The sequence below is a fragment of the Mus musculus genome, chromosome 6 (genome assembly GCF_000001635.26).
Source record: "Mus musculus strain C57BL/6J chromosome 6, GRCm38.p6 C57BL/6J".
In the NCBI taxonomy this organism is placed as follows: domain Eukaryota; kingdom Metazoa; phylum Chordata; class Mammalia; order Rodentia; family Muridae; genus Mus; species Mus musculus.
This window is the reverse complement of record NC_000072.6, coordinates 124,166,760-124,185,686: the sequence shown is the minus strand read 5'-3', so window position 1 is coordinate 124,185,686 and position 18,927 is coordinate 124,166,760. Positions and strand designations below refer to the sequence as shown.

General features: G+C 39.7%; 1 pseudogene; it reads left to right on the top strand.

Moving 5' to 3' along the window:
• The window catches only part of Vmn2r-ps34 (vomeronasal 2, receptor, pseudogene 34), a 34,416-nt pseudogene continuing 28,029 nt past the window's right edge, over positions 12,541–18,927 (top strand).

Here is an 18,927-nt window from a genome sequence, read left to right as displayed (position 1 = left end):
TTTACACTGAACCTCTGAGTCTAGAGATGATATTATCTATTGGCCACAATGATCTTCCTGTATCTGTTTCCTTGGTAACTGCCAAATATTCCCTGGGCATTCCTCACCTGCATCACTTGTACTTGGTGGTGTCGATCATTACTTGGCATGCATGTCCTGGCCCAGATAACAGAAAGAGACCCCAACCCCCCTCTCTTTTTCCTCTCCTTTGCTTCTTCCCCCTTTCAATAAATAACTTCTTCTCATGGGAATTTTGCTGGCCTGGCATTTCAACTATGCAAAGTAGCTAAACAAGAAGGATGGCACAAGAGAGGATGTTTGAGTCTCATTTAGAAGGTGGAATAAAGTAGTTATAAGAGGCAAATAATTGGGTGGTGTGGGAAGAATGTGGCTGGGAATGGGGGCGTTCTGGAAAAGGTCTCAGGAAAGACAGGAGTGAAAGTTAGATGGCCACAAACGTAAATGAAAACCTGTGACTGACAGGGATAAGGGGGTAGGGGACATCTCCAAGAAGAGACGAAGACCAAGGGTAAGAGCGGTGCCCAAATATCAACTGTAGTGAGGTTGGCTGTGACTAACAACATTGGGGATATGGAAACTGAAGAGGTCACCTCTTGTAGCCAGGCAGGAACTCCAGTGGTGCAAGAGAGATACAAACTGACCCACAAAACTTTCAACCTAAAATTTATCCTGTCTACAAGAAATGCAGGCATGGAAGGTGAATCAGAGACTGAGGCAAAGGCCAAACACTAACTGGCCCATGCTGAGATCCATCCCATGGGCAAGAACCAGTCCCTGACACTGGTAATGATACTTTGTTGTGCTTGCAGAGTAGAGTCTAGCAAGGCTACCCTCTGAGAGATCCCACCCAGCAGTTGACTCAGACAGATGTAGACATTTATAGTCAGTGGATGGAGATGGGGACTCTTACAGAAGAGTCAGAGGATAGAATAGGTATCCTAAGAGGAGAGAATCTTCACAGGAAGACCAGCAGAATCAACTAACCTGGACCCTTGGGTCTCTAGAGACTGAGCAACCAACCAAAAATATTCATGAATGTTACTTAGGCCTCGCTACACACATGTAGCGGATATGCAGCTTGGTCTTCATGTTGGGCCTAAACAACCAGAAATTAGACTTGAAGATCCAGGGTGGGGGTGAGATGCAAAGGACCCATACCTGAAAAGGAAGGGAAGAATAGGGGAAGAATAGTGGTAAGGTGTGACAGGGAATAGGAACTGAGTGGGATGTAAAATGAGTAAGCAAAAAATTAAAAAGTACTGCCATGTAGTCATACTTGATTTCTATAAAACCATTCTCCTTAATAGAAATAATCAGTTAAACTGAAGTAGATGCCACAGTTCATTTTCAAACTTGAAGTGAAATGTCAATTTACATACTTTCAATTACTCTGCATTTACATGTAACTTTCATCATCATTTCTAGCTTTGAAAATTATTGCTTAATTTCAATATTTACATACTAGCAAAAAACACTATATTACTGGCATATATTAAGCAAGACTCCCCTCATGAGATAACAAGAGTACCCTGTGTAGAGGTCAAATTTGCCTCAAGTGATCATCTAATCATAAATGTAAATGAAGCCTTCTTTGTTCACCTCTATTTTTTGAGTTAGGTTTCCTGCCTGCACCAGGGTGTAAGAACCAGCGAATCTGGGAGATAGAACCTGTAGAGACCACCTCCAGTAGATCGATATGGCCTCTTGTGAAGGGATGGGGCCACAGACCCACTTTCAATTTTTTTTAACCCAAAACTTTCTTCTCTAAAGGAAATGCAGAGGCAAAAATGGGGGAGACACTGAAGGAAATGCCAACCAGACACCACCCTATCTTGGGATCCATCACAGTTGCAGATACCAAACCTAGAACATATTGCTGATGCCAAGATATGCTTCCAGACTGAACCTGGCATGAATGCCCTCTGAGAGGCTCTGATGGCAGCTGCCTGAAACACAAGCATATACATACATCCAACCATTGGACTCAGCCTAGGCACCCCAATGGAAGAACTAGTTGAGGAATGAAGGGGCTGAATGTGATTGCTACATTATAGGAAGAACAACAGTGTCAACTAATTGGACCAATGAAAGCTGGCAGGCTTTAACCCACCAAACAAAGAGTATAAAAAGTCAGGCCATGGTCCCAGCTACATATGTAACAGAGGACTGACTTTTCAGGGCTCTGAGGGAGGGCATGCACTTAGACCTGGGGAGGCTTGATGCTCCAGAGAAGTTGAATGCTAGAGGGATTAGGGTGGAGTGAGTAGGTGGGGGAGCAGTCTCTTAGAGGCAAAAGGGCCAGAGGAAAAGGTGGAGGGGCTAATGGAGGGGGGAACTGGAATTGGGACAACATTTTTAATGTAAATAAATAAAACAAATAGTAAAAAAGAACCTTTATTTGTGTACACATACAATCTCTCTACCCCTAAAGAAGGACTCATGAGACCAACCTTGAGACATTTTCTGTTCTTATTTTATTGGGCGAAACCACAAGTTGGGAGATCCTTTCAAGCAAGCCTGATTACAGAAGCAAGACTAGGCAGTATGGATCTTTCAAAGAAGTTAAGGAATATTTGTGGAGTGTTTGTTACAGAACATTTTATGGTGACATTATGAGGTGGAGCTCAAATTACCAAACAACCTAGGTTATTGCCCAGACAGTATGTTGCTCTCCACAAATTTTGATTGCAAGGCCCTGGTGCAGAACCCAACACTCACACAACTCATTGAACATGGAGAAGTTAAGCAGGTACCTACATGAAGTAGGAGGGTACTGTGCACATTCTCAAAAGGGAAACAAAAATGGCTACAAACCCTTTTGACCTGCAGTGGTATCTTACCTGTAAGATATGTTAGGGCAATTCTGGAACAAAAGTTGTTGAATTAACCAAGTAATAACTGATTTGATTTAAGGTCCACTCCCCAAGTTGGAACCCATACCTGACAGTGCTTTTGTGACTTAGATCTTGAGAGTATATGGCTCAGGGACATAAAAAAGAAAACAAATAATACTTGACTAAAGAAACAAATCTTACTAATGAATATATCTTAGCAATATTCTGTTATACTCATATATTAGCACCTTATTCAGCCATCTTCAGAGACTCTTTCTCCTGCAGCAGATGGGAATAAACACAGGGACCCACAGCCATACATTACAAAGAATGAGAGCCCTTGGAGTACTCACCTCTAAATCAGATGTCTCCATAAAAATCCCTTTACTTGGAGCTCAGGAAACACTTCAGAAGAGGAGGCAGAGAGTCAGAGGGGATGAAAAACACCATGAAAACACGGCCCTCAAAATCAACTTAGCAAAGTTCATAGGAAGTCACAGAGACAGAAGCAGCATGCACAGGGCTTTCATGGGTTAAAACCACACCCTCTGTGTAGGTCTTATGGCTTCTAGTTTAGTGTTTGTATGGGAATCATGAGTATGTCAACTTGGTCTCTGATTGTTCTGCCATCTCTTGGGCTCTTTTCTTCCATTGGTTTGTCTTGTCCAAATTTGATGCTTTTATTTTGTCTTATTATATTTTATTATAATAATAAAAGCAAAAAGGACATGTATGCAATTGTGATATTTAAAAATAATGAATAAAAGCCTGGAATAACAAATGATATAAGGAAGCCTTATACCACCAGTCAGCATATTTTTCATAGTGGGATGGTTTCAAATGCTCCACAGTGTTGTGATATCTTGTGGAACAAGTGGTTCTGAAGGGAAGGTGTAGTTTGTGGCTCCAGTTTCAATCTGAAAAAAAGGAGTGATGCTTGTGCAGTGTCCCAGGGAATGTGAACAAATGGATTGCAGTGCTTTGCAGCTTAATCAACAGTAGGTGTCTGCTTTTCCTCCAGTGTGCCCAGCCTTCTCATAGAGGGTTTCTTTATGAAAATTTCTACCTATTCTTGTTTTGAGAGTACTGAGAGTCATGAGTCGGCCACCTTCCTGGGTTTCTAAGAGTGAAGAACAGGTAAGATCATGTCTGTGTCCATGCCCATGCCTGTGACCATGCCCATGTTTATAGTTTGCATGTTTTACCTTTTCTATTGGAATGTTTCTCTTCCCATGTCTCTGCCTGTCTCTGAAGGAGTCCACTTCAACAGTTTCCACAAGTTTTTAAGCATCAGACCCATTCATTTAGTGTTGGTCTTTTTGGAGCACCCAATCCTAAATGGGTTGCCTCCCTCAAACCTGTCCTCTTGAAACTCAGGGATTTATGCAGGGCCGAAGCTGTAAGATTGTGAGAGCCAAAGGGGAGGGATGATTCTGAGTAACAACAGTGCTTTCCAGAAACAAGGGACTGGTATGCACACTCAGGAACTTACAGAGACTGTGGCAACATGCTCAAAAACAACACAGGTTCAAGCCTGAGACCCCAGCACTGAGAGGAAGAAGTGAACACTCAGTCCTACCCCCTAATTCAGAAGCCATTTTCAACTGACACCTGAAGGCCAAGGAAAATCAATTTTATCCAATGGAAAGGCTAAAACCACATAGCTCTGTAAGGGTGCGGGTGGTACTTGTCTGCTATGTGACCTTCTGTTAGGTAACACATCTAGATGTGAGGCTGACTGTGGCTCTGACTGAGTCTTCTGTGTTTGTGTCCTAGTGTGCTGGGGCTTGAAGTGGGGTGTGCTGACTGGTAGCTCTGCCTCTATAATCTTCCTGGAAATCCTGCTAAGTGGCAGGCTTTCTGAAGAGGACATCCAGGGTCTGTCTGTCTTCCCCTATTCTGAGATAGAAGGAGAATTCAGATTCTATCACCTTAAGTTTTTCTGATCCACTTTCCTCACTATATTTCAGTATAGAGCCCACAGTCCTTAGAGACCACCTAGGGCAAGAACAGTTAACATCCCCACACAACCGTAGATTAAGAACCACTGCCACGGACTAGGCCCAATTGGCCTCTCTCAATCCGTGTGGAATCAGGGTTTCAGACAGATGGGCAAAGAGTGGGCAAGAATTGACAAACAGATGCAGACACAAGGGAGTGCTGAATCTGAATGTATTTTTTCCAAGCAAACACCAGACTTTTAATACAGAAGAAAAACAAGAAAACCAGGTGGATATATCAGTCAAGTTACATCAACACAAAACAAAGAAGATGCATACATAAAAAGATGGCAGGATCCATACTATATTTACAACTGAGAATAGGAACAACCCTTAATTAAAAAGATCAGCTAAACACAGGAGCCAGGTGAATGCTTTGATGCAATGCTAGTCTATTGTTAAACCCACCACCAGGGTTTTTTTTAGTAAATCCCTGATTATGCTATTTCTCTGGGCCTAGTGAAAAACCTGCACCAGGGGAATTTCATTCTACTAATCCTTTCTTGTGACAACCCACCTATTTCCTAGGCCATTGTGTATTCCTGTGTTTGGGTGTGACTCCGCTATTGTTCTAAGTAATTACTATGCAGAGTAGCCCTGAGCTTTTCTAGCTCTGTTCAAGTAAATAGTAATGCCTGATTATTTTCACTGTCTCTACTAGAAGTAAATTTGAATGTTACTGAATAGGTAACATTCTTACTGAATTCCAAGCTCAGGGTCGGCTTCAAGGACTGCCTAGGACATTGGAACACTGGTGAAGGCTTAGATGTATGTCAAAATCAATCCTTAAAGGCACTTATAATAAAACAATATTGAAAGAGAGCACACAGATCCATACACCAGACTAATGCGGGAACAGGGTTTGAGTATACCAGCTATGGGAATACCAAGGTTCCAGGAGGCTGTTTCCATAAAACTCTTTGCCTTGTGACTGCTTCCAGGCTTTTAAACCTGTCAAGCAGACTTCACTGGTGTGGATGTAGCAGACTACTGTATGACTTCCCATCTAACAAGCTTTGAAAAGAGCTTGGAAAGGAGCTGGGATAGGTTGGTGGCTGAGTGTGGATCCTATCTCCAGTGCTGAAAACACAAAATAAAACAAAAAGTAGTTTACTGTCTAAAAAATTATTTAACTTTTTTTTTTTTGCCCTGCTTAGAGGAGTCTCTTTTATAAGGAACAAAAATTTCCTCTTGGTAGGCGATTAAAAAAATAAACATCCAAGGATGTGGTGATAACACAGATATGCATGGACAGAGATGGGGCAGAGATGAGGGGAATGGCCAACCAATGGCTTCCCAAAACTGAGACCCATTCCATGGACAAAAACCAATCTCTGACACTATTGGTGGTAGCCATTTATGACCGCATACAGAAACTTAACATAACTGTCCTCTGAGAGGCTTCACCCAGCAACCAATGGAAAGAGATTAAGGAAACCCATAGAAGAACACAAGATGGATCCTTGGGCATGTTATGGAAGAGTTTGGAGAAAGATTGAGGAACCCAAATAGGATAGGGTCTTCATAGGAAGAACATGAGAGTCAACCAACCTGGAGCACTGGAGCTCCCAGAGACTGAGTCACCAACCAGAGGGAGCATTGGCTAGAGCTAGGCTCCTTGCACTTATGTAGCAGATGAACAGCTTGGTCTTCAACACCTGGAGTAGGGGCTGTCCCTGAGTCTGGTGCCTTCCTGCCTGCCTGTGGGTCCCATGTCCCTAATGTGTAGCTTTGCTACATCCACTCCAGTAGTGACTTGCTTGACAGGTTTAGAAACCTGGAAGCAGTCCTGAGGCAAAGAGTTTCACTGGAACTTAGTCTCCTGGAACTGTGGCATCCCATAGCTCGTATGCTTCAATTTTGTCCTTGCAAATGGATCTGTGTGCTTCCTTTCAGTATTGTTTTGTTATAGGTACCTCCAAGCAGTGACTTGCCAAATACCTAAGCAAAATTGAATCTTGCTTCCTGGTCTTCACCAATGCCCTAGGTAGTCCTTGAGCCATCCGTGGGCTTAGAATTCAGTAAGAATGTTGCCTATTCAGTGATATTCAGAATGGCCTTTAGTATTCTAAGAGAGACAGTGAAAGCAATCAGGCATTTCTATCTACTACATAGAGTTAGAAATCTCAGGGCAAGCTTAGCAAAGTAAGTTTAGAATTCTTGTTATAGTTATGCATGGCAGACTACATTACTTATTAGTAGAAAGTTCCCCCACACTATCCCTTAGAATAAAAGCCAAGCTGTTCCCATATACAGGAATTTACAATGGTTTAGGAAGTAGATCAGGCTGTGGTTTTAGAATATTGCATTATTCATGAGAAGGTTAGCTAGAGCAGAACTCCCTAATTAGAACCATGACTTGGGCATGAAAGCCCTTGCCCTGGGAGTGTAAAGACCTCACACCTGGCTTCTAAGAATATTGCTGACCTTAGATAGAGCTGACTTTGTCTCAGTTGTTTTATTGCTGAGTTCCTGCCAGTCTTTGTGTTTAAATTCCTCTGTTTTGTGTAAGAGTCATTAAGCATCAGGTAACCTCATTGTACCTTGCTGATGTGTCACCTAACTTCCCTATTTTCTTCTGTATAAAAAGTTTGAAATATAATGGCTCTACCTCAGAACCCAGTTATACATTTCCTGAGCATGTACCCAAAGAATGCTCCACTGTACCACAAGGACACTTGCTCAACTATATTCATAGCAGCTTTATTCCTAATAGCCAAAAACTGGAAACAACATAAATATCCCTCAGCTGAAGAATGGATGAAGCATATATGGTACATTTACACAATGGAATCCTACTCATCTGCTAAAAGCAATGGCATAAAATTTACAGTCAAATATATGGGACTAGAAGATATCATTTTGAGGGAGGTAACCCAGACTCAGAAATACCAGTGTGGTATGATATCACTTATATGTGGATGTTATCTCTAAAGTCAAGGATAACCATGCTGCAATGCACAGACCCAAAGAAATAAGCTGAGGATAAGATGTGATTTTCTTCATGTTCTAAGCAACAACGCCTCTCTACATATTCTTACCTATAGATTCTTTCCCTCTTAAAAGCTTTGATGGAGATGATTTTCCAAATGAATGGATTTAGTATGATTTGAAAAAAAAAACAAATGACATATCTCTTCACACATCTGAATTGGTTATTACAATTATTCATTCTTTTCACATCTAAATATGTTAATAGTTAGGCTTGGTGACATACACCTGTAGTGCTAATTAATCAGAAAATTGAGACAGGATGGGCACAAATTCAATACAATCTAAGAAACACAGTCCTTTAAAGATTTATAAAGGCTAAGGAAGTGACACTATGGTAGTGTACCTGCCTAGCATGCACCATGCTCTTGGTTCTGTCTCCTATCGTGTTTGCAGCAAAAGTGAGAAGAATGAGTGAGTGAAAGAAAGAGCAATAAATAAATAAATTAAGAAAGAAAGAAAAATGAGAAAAAGGATTAACACATGGGGTGGGGTAGGCGGTAGGGGACGGGGAGCAGTTGGGTTGCAGATCATGAGGGTGATGAAGTCAGGTCTGTAAAAGAAGGATGAAAGAGTAAAAAAAAATTAACACTTTTGACCGTATACACAATGGATATATTTTTAAAAAGCTCATAATATCCATTCAATTCCGTTCTTGAAGTACATGAATTTTGAAAAAATGACAATGCTTGAAAAAAACTATGTGAATTAAAAATTTATATTTAACTTTCACAGTTCCTACATATTTCAAAACAGTGTATTCATGAACATATATAATGTAAAGTGTTAAAGAAACACAAGTTTGATTTCCTTCTTCATGATCTTGAAGTTATTATGATACAGATCGTTCACTTGCTTGGTTAGAGTCACAGCAAAATATTTTATATAATTTGTGACTATTGTGAAGGGTGTCTTTTTCATAATTACTTTCTCAGCCTGTTTATCATTTGAGTAGTGGAAGGCTACTGATTTTTAAATTTAATTTTATATCCAGCCACTTTGCTGAAGGTGTTTATCAGGTTTAGGAGTTCTCTGGTGGACTTTTTGAGGCCACTTAAGTATACTATCTCATCATTTGCAAAGAGAGATATTTTGATTTTTTCCTTTTCAATTTGTATCCCTTTGACCAACCTTTGTTATCTATTTGCCTGGCTAGGACTTTCAGTATTATGTTGAATAGTTAGGGAGAGAATAGGCAGCCTTGTCTAGTCCCTGAATTTAGTGGGATTGCTTCAAGTATCTCTCTATTTAGTTTGATGTTGGCTACTGGGTTGCTGTATATGCTTTTACTATGTTTAGATATGGGCCTTGAATTCCTCATCTTTTCAAGATATTTACCATGAAGGGGTGTTGACTTTTCTCAAATGTTTTCTTAGCATCTAATGAGATGATCATGTGTTTTTTTTCTCTGAGTTTGTTTATATAGTGGATCATATTGATGTGTATCTGTATATAGAACCAGCCCTGCATCTCTGGGATGAAGCCTGTTGATCATGGTGCGTGATCATTTTGATGTGCTCTTGGATTTGGTTTGTGAGAATTTCATTGAGTATTAGTACATCAATATCCATAGAGAAATTGGCCTGAAGTTCTATTTCTTTAATAGATAAATTGGGTCTTTGTGTGATTTAGGCATAAGTATAATTGTGGCTTTATATAATGAATTGAATAGTGTTCCTTCTGTTTCTATTTTGTGGAATAGTCTGAAGAGTATTGGTATTAGGTCTTCCTTGAAGGTCTGATAGAATTCTGCCCTAAACCCATCTTGTCTCAAGCTTTTTTTGTTTGGGTGTCTTTTAATTATTGCTTCAATTTCTTCTGGGATTATGGGACAGATTATATTGTTTATCTGATCCTGATTTAACTTTGGTATCTGGTAACTGCTTAGAAAATTGCCCATTTCAACCAGATTTCACAGTTTTGTTGATTATAGGCTTTTGTAGTATGATCTGTTGATTTTCAAATTTTCCTGGTTAAATTGCCAACTGAGGAATATAGAATAGCCCAGAAGTACCTAAAGAAATATTCCATATTCTTAGTTATCTTGGAAATGCACATTAAAAAAAAACCCTGAGATTTGTCCTCACAATGATCAGAATGGCTAAGATCAAATCTCAGGTGACAGCAGATGTGGGTAAAGAAGTGTGAAAGAGAAACACTCCTTCATTGTTGGTGGGATTGCAAGGTGGTACACCCACTCTTGAACTCATTCTGGGGCTTCCTCTGAAAATTTGGCATAATACTACTTGAGGACCCTTGTATAACACTCCTGGATCCAAAAGATGCTACAACATATAACAAGGACACATGCTCTACTATTTTCACAGCAGCCTTATTTATAATAGCCAAAACCTGGAAACAACCCAGATTTTTTTCTCAACAGAGGAATAGGAACAAAAAATGTGGTACACTTACACAGCTGTAATGGAACACTACTCAGTAATTAAAAACAATGACTTAATGAAATTCACAGGCAAATGGATGAAACCAGAAAATATCATCCTGAGTGAGAAAACACAGTCACAAAAATAAATACATGGTATGTATTCACTTATAAGTGGATATTAGGAAAAATGCACAGAATACCGATGATATACCTTACAGACCATATGAAGCTCAAGAAGAAGAAAACCAATGTGTGGATGTTTCAGGCCTTCTTAGAATGAGAAACAAAATAATAACGTGAGGTAAAAAGTAGGAGGAATAGAGGAGGGGGAGAGGAAAAGGGTGTGTAGAATCAGGTGTGGGAGGAGACAGTAGATAAACAAAAGGTCAGGAAATTCAACATAGGTGTGTAAAATGAGGAACTGGGGGTAGCCACCAGAAAATCCCAGATGCTAAGATAGCAAGAGGCTTCCAAGATCAACCGGGATGATATTAAATCAAATATGCAACAAAAGGGTGCGAGAATCTGTAGAGACCATACAGAGAGGTTACTCATTGCCTCTGATTGAGGGATGGGGCCACTTACCCTTCTATGCAATTTTAACCCAGAATTGCTCTTGTGTAATGGAAATACAGAGGAAAAGATTGGAGCAAATACTGAAGGAAAGGCCATCTAGAGGTGCCCCACCTGGGGATCCATCCCATATATGGACACCAAACCCAGTCACTATTGTGGATGTGAAGAAGGGCTTGCTGTCAGGAATCTGTTATTACTGTCTCCCGAGAGGATCTGAAAGTGCCTGGCAAATACATATGTGGATGCTCACATCCATCCATTGGACTGAGCTCTGGGACCCCAACTGAGGAGTTAAAGGACTAAAGGAGCTGAAGGGGATTGCAACTGCATAGGAAGAACAACAATATCAACCAAACAGAGCCCCCTAGAACTCGAAGGGACTAAATCACCAAACCAAGGGATACACAAGGACAGACTCCCCCCTACCCCATGAGTCCACCACATATGTTGCAGAGGGTGCCTTTGCCTATCATCAAGGGTAGGAGAAGCCCTTGGTTCTGTGAAGGCTCCATTCCCCAACGTTTGGGAATGACAGGGAGGTGAGCTGGGAGTCAGTGGGCCATGGGAGAGCAGCCTTGCAAGAAGCAGGAGGAGGGGAACGAGATAGTGGAGTTCCAGAGGGAAAACCAGGAAAGGGGGATAACAATTGAAATGTAAATGAATAAAATATCCAATAAAAAGCATACCAAAGTTAACATTTTGGCCAATATAGTGTGCAGAAATGTTTTCTAAGGTAAGGCTTTTTCTTTCCTTACAGAAACACTATAAAATGACACTGATGTTAAATGATTAAGAGTCCACCATTGCATACACTAGCAAGCGTTTGCTGAAAGGACCCTGATATAGCTGTCTCTTGTGAGACTAGGCCGGGGCCTAGCAAACACATAAGTGGATGCTCACAGTCAGCTATTGGATGGATCACAGGGCCCCCAGTGGAGGAGCTAGAGAAAGTATCCTAGGAGATAAAGAGATCTGCAACCCTGTAGGTGCAACAACACTATGAACTAACCAGTACCCCGGAGCTCTTGACTCTAGCTGCATATGTATCAAAAGATGGCCTAGTAGGCCATCACTGAAAAAAGAGGCCCATTGGTCAGGCAAACTTTATATGCCCCAGTACAGGGGAACACCGGGGCCAAAAAGTGGGAATGGGTGGGTAGGGGAGTGGGGGGGAGGGTATGGGGGACTCTTGGGATAGCATTGGAAATGCAATTGAGGAAAATACGTAATAATAATAAAAAAGAGTCCAGCCCTTTTGCCCTCAAACACTGAGCCCTTTGAGGTCTCCTCTAGATGACCCTTCATGACATTATTATGTTTCCACTGGTTAGTGTCTCTTTACCTTGGGACCTGAGAATTCTCAGCTCACTGAGTGTAAACACCCCACAGGTGTTTGAGAGGTCTTCACACTTGTGCTTAATTGTATGTTTTCCTGCTGAGAATCAGGATTCCGGGGTGCCAAGTGACAGGTTCCTGAATCCTTGGAGACTCACAGTGACTATGTGAAGGGGACACAATCTAGGGCTAAGTAGGTGCAACACAAATTATACTCCCAGGAACTGAGGGAGTATTTGGAAACTGGTGGGCCTGCATCAGGGCAAGACAATGCTTTATAAACTTGACCAACACAGACCAGACAGCCATATGTTTTATCCGTTTGTTGATATTGATTAGTCCAAGGTTCTTAACTGAGCAGTTATCTTGTTTTTATCAATTATTTATCAATGTTAGTATGAAATTACTCATTGTTTTCTCTCTCATGGTTGTTCTCATTGTATTCCAGGAAAAAATGTTTTGTTTCTACATAAGTATACCTGCTTCTTCTGGCTACTATCAAGATGGGGATTTTGTTATTGGAGGATTCTTTTCCCTTAGAGTGACTGATCGAGAAGATAGAATTGAATTTGGCTTTAATGATGCAATGAATATGCCAGATGAAGTTTATTTGTAAGTGATTGGCTTCTTCTCTCTTTTAAAAATATTGTTTCAGGATTTCATACATGTATAAAATATATGTTGAGCTCCCCCACCTCTACTGCTTCCTCTTGAATGTCTCCTGCCTTCAACTTCATGGGGTCTCTCTGTCTCTGTCTCTGTTTGTCCCTGTGTCTATCTGTTTGTTTGTTTGTTTGTTTTTTTTCTCTTTCTCTCACTTTTTACTTTACTTAGTTCATTTAGGTATGCCAGTACTCCAGAAGTATAAGACATCATCTAGAGTCTAGGCAAGTTTTTAGGGCAAACCTCCTAAGGAAACAGCCTCTCCCTTCCCTAGTAGCCACCAAATGCCAATAGCTACTCAACCATGACTGGTTCTCTGCGCATCTCTCCCCTACTCATGCTGAATTCTTTGAAATATGTAAGGAGGTGTTGAAAATACTTTGCAATCAAGAATAATCTTTCTTTGTACTTATTTAGTATATTATACAGAGAATATTTTATTTTTCCTGTTTAAATTTACTTGACACTTTTAAAATTGCTATGGTTGATCAAGCACTGTGTATTTTCCTTATGTTTATCCTATTTTGAAAATCACCTGAAATACTAAGTTTGAATGTTTGCTATTTCCCACGTGCTTTACTCCTCTACTTAAATTTCTCATACACAATTGCACAGTAAAAATTGAAAATTTTACATTTGATAGCATGAGTTGGTACAAACCTTTAGTCCCAGAACTTGAGAAGCAGAGGCAGGTATGTAAGCCTGAGTTTAACATAGTCTACATAGTGAGTTTAAATTCAGCCTGGGCTGAATAAGCAAGACTCTGCATCAAAAAATAACAATAAAAATTTTGAATTTGATTATAAGTTTTACAATGAATCTTCTTTCCTAAGACAAATTTCTTCACATTTAAAATATAGAATATCCTGCTTATTTCTTGGAATATTATGTATATTTTTTATAAGACTTAGAATTTTATAAATAAAAGTCCAGGATTTGAAAAGTAGCATGAAAGGTTCTGCATGAAAAATGGGATGGAGGTAAAGGATGCAATTTTATTTTAATTAAAAATTAATATAGAAAAAGAACACAAATATGATCTTTCTAATTTTTCCTCCTAGGGATTTCACTAAACATTATCAGCACATTTTGGCAATGATTTTTTGCTATAGAAAAAAATCAACAAGGACCCAAATATTCTTTTCAATATGTCCTTGGGATTCTATCTCTTCAATGTTGACTTTATTGTGATGAAGGCCACGGAAAGTTCTATGGTGTTGTTCTCAGGAGAGAGACCACCAATTCCTAACTACAGCTGCAGGCCTGAGAAGACTAATAAGCTGGTTGCAGTGATAGGAGGCTATTCAATAGCAATAACAGCTGAGATCTCCCAAGTTCTAAGTCTCTACAATGTCCCACAGGTACACAAAGCATCCTGATTCTTAATTTAAACATAGGAATATAGTAACAATGCTCATTGATCAAGTAATTGTTTATTGATGATCTGTGGGCGTGCTTAATAATTTACTATTTTATCATCATTTTAACTCTGAAAAATAATTTATTCATAAGATAGAATCATGTTGTTAAAATTAATTCAATTTCAAAAATTTAACATTGAAGAAGATATAAATAAAAGTAACGACAACTTGTAGTTTTATAACTCTAAGAATATTTCTTTTGCTATTTACCATTGTTAATACTGTCTTTCTTTTGAATCCAGTTTTAGAGCCTCACAAAGCATGAGGTCTCTAATAATTCTACTCATGTAACTTCACTGTGAAGACTGTGGACATATTCCTAATTTTTTTACTGTGTTATCAGCTCAGATTGCCACATAAGCATTTCTTTTTTTTCTTCTCTTTCCTTTCCTTTCCTTTCCTTTCCTTTCCTTTCCTTTCCTTTCCTTTCCTTTCCTTTCCTTTCCTTTCCTTTCCTTTCCTTTCCTTTCCTTTCCTTTCCTTTCCTTTCCTTGCCTTTCCCTCCTTTCCCTTTCCCTTTCTCCCTTTCCCTTTCCCTTTCTCCCTTTCCCTTTCTCCCTTTCCCTTTCTCCCTTTCCCTTTCTCCCTTTCCCTTTCTCCCTTTCCCTTTCTCCCTTTCCCTTTCTCCCTTTCCCTTTTTCCCTTTCCCTTTCCTTTCCTTTCCTTTCCTTTCCTTTCCTTTCCTTTCCTTTCCTTTCCTTTCCCTTTCCCTTTCCCTTTCCCTTTCCCTTTCCCTTTCCCTTTCCCTTTCCCTTTCCCTTCTCTTTTCTTTTCTTAACTAAGAACCATGGGTCACACTCTGGCTGGACATTTGGGTGTTTGTAATTTTCTCTGATGGTAGGAAAGTTTTTACATTTGTCTTTTTTCAAAATCTTTCAGTTGATCAGTAATGATTTCTCCTAGACAATGCTGGAGAGGTAGCATCTGTAAGTGAATTGTATCTCACATAGTAATCACCTTGCAAAGGGGAACTTTCGCAAATAACAGTGACCCAGTGCTTAATGTTTCCTACTATTCTCTATGAAGTAACTTAAATCTTATTGAAGTGAATTAGATTCCCATGTCGATTCATTTTTATTATTCATTTTTACCTATTTGTTTATTTTGAGACAGATTCTCACTATGCCTACTTGACAGGTATTGAGTTTTCTATGTTGCCCAAGATAACCTTACAAAGATCCTCCTGACTTTGCTTGACCAGAGCTGGGTTTAAAGGCATGCTTCATCATGCCTGACCAGATTTTTATTTTTGAGATTTTGTGACTAAATTTAAAAAAAATAGGTTATTTTATATATTTACATTTCAAGTGTTGTCCCCCTTCCCAGTCTCACCCACCCCGCCCCCAACCCTTCATTCTATCTCCTCTCCCCTTTCACTATAAGAGAGTACTTCCACAACCACCCACCCTTTTTGACCTCACCCCTCTGCATTATCATTCAGTTCCTTTAAAAATTCCCTACGAGCGAATTTTCTGAGTTTTTGGGCTAATATCCACTTAAGAGTGAGTGTATACTTTGTATGTATCTTTGGGTCTGTGTTACCACACTCAGGATGATATTTTCTAGTTCCATCCACTAGCCTGCAAAATTTGTGAAGTCATCGTTTTAATAGCTGTGTGGTATTATATTGTGTAAATGTACCACATTTTCTGTATCCATTCTTTCCTTGAGTGACATAAGGGTTCTTTCAAGCTTCTAGCTTTTATACCTAAGGATGCTATAAGCACAGTGGAGCACATGTCCTTGTTATATGTTGGAGCATATTTTGGGTATATGCCTAGTAGTAGTATAGCTGCATCTTCAGGAATTTTATTTTTTCTTTTAAATACTTTAATTTTGACATATTCTTATTATGATATTTATAATGAATAGAATTATTTATAATAAATGTTTATATGATTGTACTTGGCTCATTTTGGTTACAGTTTTATTTACATTCCAAAGGTTGCCCATTCCTTGTCTCCCTTCCAGAGTTTTTATGCAAGTTACTCAAACATTTTGTTTATGAGTGGGTTCTCCTCCACCCCTAAACTGCACTACATGCTCTATCATCCTCCTTCCAGAGGCATCCAGTCTCTACAGGATTAGGCAAATCCTCTCCCACTGAGGCCAGTCAAGGCAATTGGCTGCTACATATGTCTTACAGGGCCACAGATCAACCCATGAATGCTCTTTGGTTGGTGGCTTAGTCTCTGGAGGTTGCCAGGGACTTCAGCTCTTTCAGTCCTATTCCTAACTCTTCCTTTGGATTCCATGACCTCAGTCCAATGGGTGGCTGTTAGTATCTGCTTCTGTCTCAGTAAACTGCTGGGAGAGCCTCTCTGAAGACAGCCATGCTAGACCCCTGACTTCAGTCCCAACATGGCATCACTAATAATGTTATGGTTTCGTGGCCAACCATGGGATGGATCCCAAATTGTGCCAGCTACTGGATGGCCTTTCATTCCATCTCTGCTCCATTTTTGTTCCTGCATTTCTTTTAGACAAGAACATTAATGGCTCAGAATTTTTGAGGGCATTTAGTGACCCCATCCCTCCACTGGGGGCCCTGTCTTTGTGGCTAATTTAGTGCAAAGTAATTTTGTACTTGTTGGCTAATATCCACTTATCATTGAGTACATATCATTTTAGCATGACCTCTTGGGTCTGGGTTACCTCACTCAGCATGATATTTTCTACTTCCATCCATTTGGCTGCAAAATTCACGATGACCTCATTTTTAATAGCTGAAAGTCAATTTTTTTTCTTCAATCTGTGGCCATCTGGCTGCTTGTCGACACTAATAGTCATGCACATGGCTTAACACAACAACTACAGTGAATACATAATGTCCTGAGACATTTTTGTAATTTCCTTTAGTAATCCACTTGAATACTTCTTAGGTACAGTCTGTGGACCATTCAGTATTCTACTGCAGACCATATTCTATTTATGTTTCCTTTCCTTTTTCATGTTGGCATTTTTGTTTGAATTTTTCTTTGAAGAACAAGAAGATGATCTCTAGTGTATGTAAATGAATCCCTAATATACGCAAATCACTCCAACTTTACATATGACAGATAATCCTTTCTTTCCATTTCTTCTCTTTGCCAGCCTGAGTGTTGTATGTTTGTTCTCAACCAGTTCTGTTGTGTTAGGTCTTTTGCATGCAAAGACACATATTTTTCTTTCTTGAATAATTTTCACATTTTCAGAGTTCATCCTTGAGTGAAAGAAATTTTACAAAGGTTGTTCAATGGTGCTTTTTCATTTGACTGACTTGCATTTTAATTTTCAGCAAGTTTATTTATCTTTTTTTTTCTTTCAGAATTTTATCCTCCACATTAAAATCTCTCCACCCAATGCTTGTTTGCGAAATTCTGTTAAGATTCAGACTTGAATCTCTTACTGCATCTTCCTGCTTATGTGAGCCCTGTTTGTGACTATTTGTGAATATCGGTTGCTCTACACAACAGAGCAACTGTGGCCTCTGCTCTCATGTCATTTTTCTTATTTTATTTGACTTCTAGTAGTGTGGAATTTTGACATTGTGGAGGTGCTGTAGTTTTTTGTTCTTTCTCTCTGAGTCTTCCCCCTACCCCTTCATCTCTCCCTCACTTTCAGTGTGTGAGCTTCGTTTGTATGTGTGTCTGTGTGTGCATGAATGTGTGCTTTTGCTTGACCATGTGTGTTAGTATGTCTGTGTATGTATGTGTGCATGCACATGGGTGTGGATGAGTGTGTGCATGTGAGTGTGTGTGTGTGTGCCTATGTTGATGTGGTATGTGTGGCATTTATGGTGTGTGTGTCAGGACAGTGCATGTAGGCATGCCAGTGTACCTGGACATCAGACATTCTTCCTTCATCACTTTCTACACTGCTACTTTGAATCATGGTCTTTTACTGTAAAAGAAGCTTGACATTTTGAGCTGACTAGTCTGAAAACTCTTGGGATTCACTTATTTCTGTCCTGCTATTTTAGGGTACAAGTACATACCCCAATCTCTGACATGTTATGGGAATGGTGAGGATTCTAATGCAGGCCTTATGCATGAAGAGCAAGCACTTCCAACCCACTGAGCCACCTCCTCAACCTCATGATATATATATATATATATATATATATATATATATATATATATATACACACACACACACATATATATATGAACACACACATACATATATATGTACATGTATACGTGTGTGTGTGTGTGTATGTATGTATATGGCCTACAAAGCAATGGATTTGTTATGGCATTTTCAAGCATGTATAGCATTATATGTTGTTCTTTAGTCCCCTCAGCTCAGAATTTGGTCTATCAGACTGTACAGTTATCATCGGATATTGAGGTCAGCTCCTAGACAGCAAGACAATGAAATAAATCCTCACTCTATAAACAGTCTGAGCCAAACCTTTCTTCATAACTATTGCATTTGTTGTCATTGTGAACTTCCATTTTCCCTTTCCTCTTGAGGCAGCCTCATCCAGGCCTGTTCACTTTCCTGTAGATGCTGTTACTCCCCATTCTCAGACCCCCCCCCCACAATAATTCAGTGATAGGTGATCAATTCTTTCCTGAGAGGGTAACCTGAACAGCACTCTGAGTCATAGGGAGTGGCAGACTACAGCTCTTCTGCTTTGCCAGCCCATCTCCCTTAAGGAACAGCATCTTTCTGAGAGGAGCACCTGGATTGGAGCCCAGAAGGAACCCTGGTCT